This window comes from Centrocercus urophasianus, unplaced genomic scaffold (assembly GCF_019232065.1).
Source record: "Centrocercus urophasianus isolate 14NV4802_14NV808 unplaced genomic scaffold, USGS_Curo_1.0 seq_604, whole genome shotgun sequence".
Classification (NCBI taxonomy): Eukaryota; Metazoa; Chordata; class Aves; order Galliformes; family Phasianidae; genus Centrocercus; species Centrocercus urophasianus.
Genome location: NW_024885205.1, coordinates 1,899 through 9,964, shown reverse-complemented (window position 1 = coordinate 9,964; position 8,066 = coordinate 1,899). Strand labels below are relative to the sequence as shown.

The following is an 8,066-nucleotide window of genomic DNA, read 5'->3' as shown; positions in this document are numbered from 1 at the left end:
CCGTTCTGCTGCATCGGCCCCCTCCGACACGGAGCTGTGCCGCAAGCAGAGGGGATCGAGGAGGGATCGAGGAGGGATCGAGGAAGGTCTCATGGAAAAGGCGAAGTGTGTGCCATGGCGACACCTCCGAGACCCGAACTGCGCACCCCGTGTGTCCCTATGGGAGTCCCCGCGCTATGGGGGGGAGTAGGAGGGGGGGGGGGGATAAGCGGATCCTGGGGGTGAGCGGCCGTGGGGACCCGCTGAGCACAGCCCCCCCACCCCCCTCCCACCCCTCCGACCCGGTTCTACCCGAGGCACGAGCGCTGCTGTCCGCCTGTTATTTCCCTTTTTGTTACCCCCGAAATCAGCGACTTGCCCTTGGCAGCAAAAAATAAGAAATTAAAACAGGTTCCCCGTTGCATTGAAAAATCAAGAGACATCCAAAGTCTCCCCCGAACCCCACTGTTTTAGTGGCTTTGCTGGTTTAAAAGCCAACCCCAAGCCCAATCTCTTTATTTCGGGGGAGTCATTATTGTTCATAGCCTATTACACGAGGAATTATTCGATCATTTCTCTCGAACACCCCCCTCCGTAGAACCAAAGAGGGGGGGGGAAAAAAATCCCCGAACCCCTTTTCATATTCTTTTATTTTTGTTTTAAAAAAAAGATGGCGGCTAAGAAAAAGACTGCTGTTAAACCGGTCATGAAGAAATGCAATAAATTCCTTGTTGTTTTATGAAAATTTACAACTTTGTGATAGAACTTTATGAGTGGCTGGGTTCTGGGATTGGCCAGAGCCGGTCATGTGGACTGCTAACCGTGAACATGAACTTTTTATTATTTCCCATGTGGTTATATTGCACCATTCTTCTGTCCGCTGCACCTTGGGTCGGATCAGTGTCCTCTATAGGGCTCTCTCCTCTTTACATTTTTTTACTTTGGTGTATAGGCTCGATAGGTTTAAAGCAGGGGAGAGGGGAGGGGGGGACGCCTATCCACGCATCCACACACGCACATAGGCTCCCATCCTCACACACACATAGGAAAAGAGGTTTTTTTTTTTTTCCTTCTTTTTTTTTTCCTTTTTCCTCTTTTTTTTTTTTTTTTTCTTTTTAATTCCTCTGTTAATTTGCCTGCCGATTTGGAATCTCAGTAGTAATGGAGGGACAGTGGAGATTCTGGACGGAGTGGCGGCTTTCATTTTTCAAAGAGGGAAGTTACTCCATTTTCCATGCAAATGACAGAAATGCAAGAAGCTCTCACAAGTCAGAGAGGCAATCGACGGCTATCAGGTTGGGACAATATTTGTCAGCTAACAGATAAGCAAACGCTGTCTCCCTCTCCCTATATATTTTGCTTATACCACAGAAACGGACGTCAAAAGGTAAGGAAATAATACCTGTTTCTCTTAATTTATTCTTATTATTTTATTTGAGGAAATGCATTTGTCAAGCTGCTTGTTTTCTGTTCCATTCCCCATCTCCCTCTCCTCCCCTACCCAAGGGGGGAAATAGAAAGAAAAGGGTGGAGTGATGAAAAAGGGAAAATGGTGGCTGGTGAAAATGTGTTTTAGTGAATATTAATCCGAAAAAATGTAGGATGTGGTGAGAAAAAAAAAGAAGAGAAAAGGGAAGAAAAAGGGAATGAGGAAGAAATAGGGGAGATGGAGGGGAAAAGGAAGGGGAATAGAAAAAGGAAGAGAGAATGAGAAAAAGACCGAAAGAAAGAAAGAAAGAAAGAAAGAAAGAAAGAAAGAAAGAAAGAAAGAAAGAAAGAAAGAAAGAAAGAAAGAAAGAAAGAAAGAAAGAAAGAAAGAAAGAAAGAAAAGAAGGAAAGGAAGAAAAGAAGGAAAGAGAGAGAGGAAAAAAAGAAAAAAGGAAAGAGTGAAAGAAAGAGGAGAGAAAGAAATGGAGTAAGAAAGAAAGAAAAGGAAAGAAATGGAATAAGAAGGAAGGATGAAGCCTGTAGGGTCACCTGGCGATGGTAGGCTTGGAATGAAGGATTTTGCAGTAGCTCGGTGATGTGCCTTTCAGATACTGCCTTTTAAAAATTACCAGCCCCTTTGTGGGTAGTTGTCGTGTTTTATTTTATCCCCCCTCGCTGAATCTCGTGCCAGTTTGCCTGTCTTCAGGCGAGCCCAGTAATTTGGCGAAGTTTTGTGTGGAAGCCAGTTGGGTTTTGCGTTGCTCTCCAGGGTCATTATGATGTGGGTGGTTTCTTCAAAGAGGGCATTTCACGGCAGTCCTCGAAAATACGGTTCTGGAAATTAGTTTAAAAAATAAAAATAAAAAAGGAGAGGGGGGAAAAAAAAAAGAAAGAAAGAGAAAAAATAATAATAAGAAGAACGAAGCCAACCCAGAACGCTGCGCTCTCATTGTGTCGTGTTGTGGTTTTGTTTTTTTTTCCTTTTCCTTTTCTTTCTTTTTTTTTTCCTCCCCTCGTGAAACTCCCAAATGAAGCTGACGTTGCAGCGCAATAAACCTCCTCGTATTTAATTGCGTTTTGCAGTGTTAACGGGTCTTTATGGCTTTCCATGCCGGATTACCGGGTAGGGTTTCAGCCTCACGTTGTGTTGGTCCTTTCCCACAGCTTGCTGCCAGGTTTTGTGTAAATCCCCTCGCTGTTCCCCCTCCGTGCTGTCTGATTCCCTAACGTTGCCTTAAGGGTAATAATTGTCCGGAGATGCGCGTCATTTTGAATGTGATTTTCATTTTTTCCAGCTTTCGGGTGGTTGAATGTAGCGCTAATTGCGGTTGTTACGAAGCTCTTTTTGAATAAGATGCTGTAGGATCCTGTGTGTGTGCAACGAGATTAAGATGAGATTCATTACTTAAGCATAAACCGTTTTATGACGTGACGATTTATCTCCGCTAACTTGACTGTGCCTGAATATCGTGTGGACGAGAGTAAATGATCGCAAGCCGTGGAAGTAATAAACAGAAAGACAATCTTTAACAGCCATTTATTCCCAAACCTGTTACATTTTTTCATAAATCACGTTGTGGGGAAGCTAATGCTGGTTCACTGCCTGTTCTCCATTACGTCTTGGTCTCTCCGCACTCGTTTTCTTTTTCTTTTTCCATCTCCCCAACGCGAATAGTAGTAATAATAATAAGGAGAAGAATACGAACGGTTTATTAACCTTCCTCCAAATCCCTTTTATACCGATCCTTCCACACCCTCCGCTGGCAACCACTTGTGGGATCTCTCACCTCGGGGCTGGCAGCGAGTTTCAACCCTCGGCCCACGCGTGCCCCGGGGTGGGGGGGTGGGGAGGGGGGAGGGAGGGAATCCCCTCCTCTCCTTTCTTTGGCAGTTTCCCTGCGCTTTCATGGATGGAAATAAAACGCGGTGGAGGAGAAGGGAGGCAGCTCCCCGCCGTGCCGTCCCCCCGGTGCCGCCGCCGCGCTGCGGGGCTCGCCCATTCCCCGCCGTCTGCTGCCATCTACCGTCGGCGGCGGCGGGCGGCGCTCCCCGGGGGTTCCCGCAGTGCCCGGTGGGGCTGGGGGTGAGGAAACGGGGGGGCTGATGGAGTGGAAGGGTGAGGGGGGGGACACACAGCCTGGATCCCGCCCTCTGTGCCCCAATGCGAGACCCGGCTCCGAGCTTCTCGGGATTCCCTCCGCCGTTTTGCATCCCCGAGGCCTGGTGTTCTGCTTAGGGGGGGTGAGGGGGGTTCTTTCAGCTGCGTGCGTCTGAATGTAAATATATGGGATGGATGTATATATGTAAATAGATCGCCTGCAATAAGATCTACGTGCAACCCCCCCCCCTCCCCACCCCCGTATGTCCGTATGTTGAGCTGTGCCTACTTCGATGTGTGACCGCTTCTTGTGTACAACTTGTGTCTGTTCCTTGCCGTGTGTGCGGAGATTTATCATAAATACATACATATAATCCTACATACACGTAAAAGCTCGCATCTATCTATCTGTATACACACACGGAAGACGAAAGATAGCCGGTTGTTTGCAGGGCAGGAGCACGAGAGGAGATCTTGTGAAATGAGCTCCAGTAATGACGTACGAGGCGCAGGCGAGGTGGGATTTCAGCTAATCATAAAAGGCAGAGGGGCTTTTATTTATTTATTGCTTCCAGTGGTCATTTCGGTGGGGTCTGGAAAAGATATGTCAAGTCGTGTACACAGAATGGAGGTGGTTGCTGGGGAAGGAGCAGAGAGTAAAGGCAGACGACGAATCACTTTTAAGTTACTGCTGGCTTTGAAGGGACAATGCGAGCCTGTTATTTTAAAAGGTTTCTCTCTCTCTCCCTCCCTCTCTCTCTCTTTCTCCCTCTCGTTTTCTCCTTCTACCACGCAGTTTCCTGGCAACTGTTTACGTCTGGACTGGTGACATTTTCTCTAAGAAAGTGAGATGATGGGTGCCTACGTTAAAAAACAAACAACAAAAAAAAACAACGAAAAACGGAGGGGGTGGTGGCGGTGGTGATGGTGGAAAGTTTCTCTCTCTTGACCCGCAACAGCCGCGATTAAACCGTTCCATGCTGCAATTCCCAACACCCCGCGGCACTCGCCTTACGCACCGCACGATACGAGTCGGTTTTTCCCTTCCTCTGCTCACCGATATTCCTTCCACCCTTCCCTCTCTCTCAGGGTTTGCATTCGCCAGGGTGCGACGCGACCACCGAAATGTCCTCCCCCCTTTTCCCCCCCTCCCCCCCCCCCCCCCTTTTTTTTTTGTTGTTGTTGTTAATAATTAGCCTCACTCTTTAATGGAACAATGGCAGATTATTATTGCTTCTTTTGAAAGATCCCATTAACAAGGTTATTACGCACTGCATGGGAAGTCAGGTAAATTAAACTTAAATTGCTGGGAATTCAGTTTTAGGCGGTTATGAGCCGGGAGAGGGAATAGATGTATTTTTTTTTACACCTTCAGGGCTCATTGTTTTAAACACGGCAACAGCGGAGCACAGAGGACTTCTGTCGGGTTTCCCCCCGATGTAATTTGGCTGTGGCTGAACATTACAGAGAGGCTGCTCTGCTGCCAACTGCTTTCTATGTCTGACTCCAGGAACAAGGGTTTTTTTCAAGTGTTTTCGTGGTGTTTGCTTGACTTTATGGCTGCAATAAGTCCCTGGGTAGGGAAACCCCCGCTGTGTTCTCACTTCAGAAGGATCGGGAATTCCAGCTCCACATGAAAAAAAAAGAGTTTCATTTTTTATTGGAACCAACTGCGCTGAACTTTCCACCAAGTTCTCAGCCGGTTTAGCTCTGGCACAAGAAATGCTCTGTTCTGTTTGCATTTCGAAATATTTGGGTGTTGTTTTAATCCCCTCATCTATCTGCCTCCCTCTGCTTTGTGGGGATGACGTTTGCTGGCCAGAAAAGCAAAGCAACAGAAAAGTTGGACCTTCCTGGGCAGATAGCCTTGATTGTGCGTACTGTAAATCCGTCCCTTTATCTTTATTGATGCCCTGCCAGCTGAGTGATGTCAGTCAGAGAGCAAAGACGGGTTCCCAGCGCTCAGTGAAACGCTCTCTACCACCTTCTGGCGTCTCCTGCGACTTTCCCTCTTTATTGCCCCTTCTCTGAGCCTGTTTTTAAGGAGATGAGGCCAAAGGCTGAATAAAGATGTGCCAATGGGCACTGTCAGAGAGAGCCCTAACTTATGGGCTACTGTACGAGCTTGCTGCTGAGTCCTTTATGCTCTGTGTCTGTGTCCCCTCCCGGCTTGGCTGGCGCTGGAAGCGGCCAAAGAAAAGAGAATTCGCGAAATCGGTCTCAGATTTATATCGGGAAAGGCAGGAGAGTGTCTGCGAAGCGGCCATGCCCATAAGCCACCGTCCATTCATTTATTTATTCAGCCCTTTATTTTGGCAAAGCCATTTACATGGGAATAGAAACCACCTCCGTGCTGAAGGTGCCGTTCTCTAAGATACAGCACAGTGTAAGGTCCCCTCTCGTGTTCGCATGCATTTTAGGTGACAAACCAATTATTCCTCGGGCCGGACCCTTCGGAAGATGAACAGTGTGACATTCTATTTGGTTTTGGATATATATATATGTATATCAGTTCGGAAAACAAGTCCTCTCTTCTCCTTTCTCTCCCCAAATCGCCAACTGCGGGGCCAAGAGAAGTTTCGCCCCTCTCTTAAGAAGCGAGATGTATTCATTTAATCTATAGGGCATCTAAAATATCAGCAATAAGCAATTAGCGAGCGGCCGGTTGCAACGCATTCTGTTTTCTTATATAACGCGGACATATAAACCGCCCTAAAAACCTTCTTTAGCCATACGTGCACAACCTGCTCAGTATTTCACTACGGTAAATCCGAAGGGGAGGTTGGGGGGGGGGATGGGAGGGGGCGAAAGGGGAGGGAAACGAAGGGGTGTCCGAACTATTTCGAGGCATTTATTCGCAAAGCAACCGTGAGAACTGAGAGCAAACATTCGAGCAAACATTTCGGCAGATTTACTCACGCACTGAATTATCAGGACCTCCCATTTCTTAGCCCAGAATTTGCATGCGGAGCCGATGGTGGCAGACAGTCGCTGTTTTGGTAGCGCTATCAATATTGCGTAACTCTAATCAAACGTGTGAGCCGCTCCTGCAAAGCTGTGAACTTCAGGCTCTCATCCGATGCTTTTTTTCCTCCTCTTTCTTCTCCATCCCTTTCAATCCCGTATTTGTTTTTCTCGCATACCAATAAAGCCGATCTACGTAAGTTTGGGTCCACGCCATGCACCGAGGGAAACTCTGCAAGAACAAATATAGGAGATATCAGTCAGAGAGGGGGGGTGGAGGATGGAAAACTACTTCCCTTGCATGTTATTTCCTTGAATTATAAGGATTACGTTTCAGCCGAAGTGTTCATCGCAGCCATGGCATGAAACAATCTTGGCTTTGCTCCTGTAAATACGATGTTTAAAATAAATTAGCTCGTAATAAGATACGACTTTCGTAGATACTTAAAGCTCCGTCAGAAAGAGACGAGTTGGCAGCCGTACAGTGAGCTTGTAATGTATGTAATTCTAGATCTGGAGCACACACGGCCGCAGATCCAGGCAGAGAGGAGTGCGTATGATAACGTGTGTCATTTCACCGCGTGTAAGAACCGACAGACAGATGGTTACAAATTCGGATGGGGAAAAGAAGTCCTTCATACGATGCGAACCATCAGTGGCACTTCTGGGTTTCATTATTGTTATTCTTATCGTTATTATCTTTTTTTTTTTTCTTTTCTTTTCTGGCTTTTCGCGTTTGATAAGAGGGAGCAAACCGAGGTTGGGGGAATGGGGGGGGGGGGGATCAGGTATTGCGGAGCGCATCCCCGTGCAACCAAATCCGGGAGGGAGTAGGGGGGGAGAGGGGGAAAGAATAAAGGGATGAATTCAGGCATAAATGAAAGAGGCGACCCCAAAGAGCAAAGCGTGGCTTTTAGGGGCTTCCAGCGTTTGATGTTGGCCAAACAAAAAAAAAAAGAGGTGTTTCGCAGCGGATTCCGAGAGCTGAGAATCGCGGGGTCTCCGAGGCAGAACCCCTCCGCACCACCGCTTTCCTCTCGTAAAACAGTTCCGATCGGTGACGATCGATAAACTCCGCTTCTGAGAGTAACTCAGAGCTCCTTTTTGGCCATAAAAGGTCGGGCGTGGATTTGGTATTAACAAAAAAACGCAAGAGGGCACAATGCGGTACGGGACCGGGAGCAGATCGGGATTTTGCAAAGGATAAAGGAAATACTTCCATTTTCCATTCATCTCCCCCAAGACGCGGAAAAGAAACGAAAAAGACCCAAAACGAGAGAAGCAAAGGTTTGGGTGACCGGAGCTCAGCTTTCTTTAACAGAGGAATGCAAATCTATGGTAATGAGCTAAAGAACGGACCGCAAGAAGCTGTCAGCATTTATTTGCTCCCTTATCGGAAATCTGTGTTAATCAAAGCGGCGGGATCTGCTCCCTGCAAACTTCACCCACCCGAACGCCAAACTTTTCCTCTTTTATTTTTGTTTTGGGTTTGTTTTTTTTTCCCCTTTCCTTTCACGGCAGAAAACAGCTCGGCTATTTTCGGACGGCTCGCCGGCAACAGGGGTTAAAGTTTTCCGAATGCAAACAATTAACTTCT

General features: G+C 47.2%; 1 protein-coding gene across 1 annotated transcript in view; it reads left to right on the top strand.

Moving 5' to 3' along the window:
- Positions 1-866: 866 nt before the first annotated feature.
- The window catches only part of LOC122169928 (homeobox protein Hox-B6-like), an 8,438-nt gene continuing 1,238 nt past the window's right edge, over positions 867-8,066 (top strand). Inside the window, 1 exon segment of the mRNA XM_042836448.1 lies at positions 867-1,366. The gene's annotated coding sequence lies outside the window, so the exon portion shown is untranslated.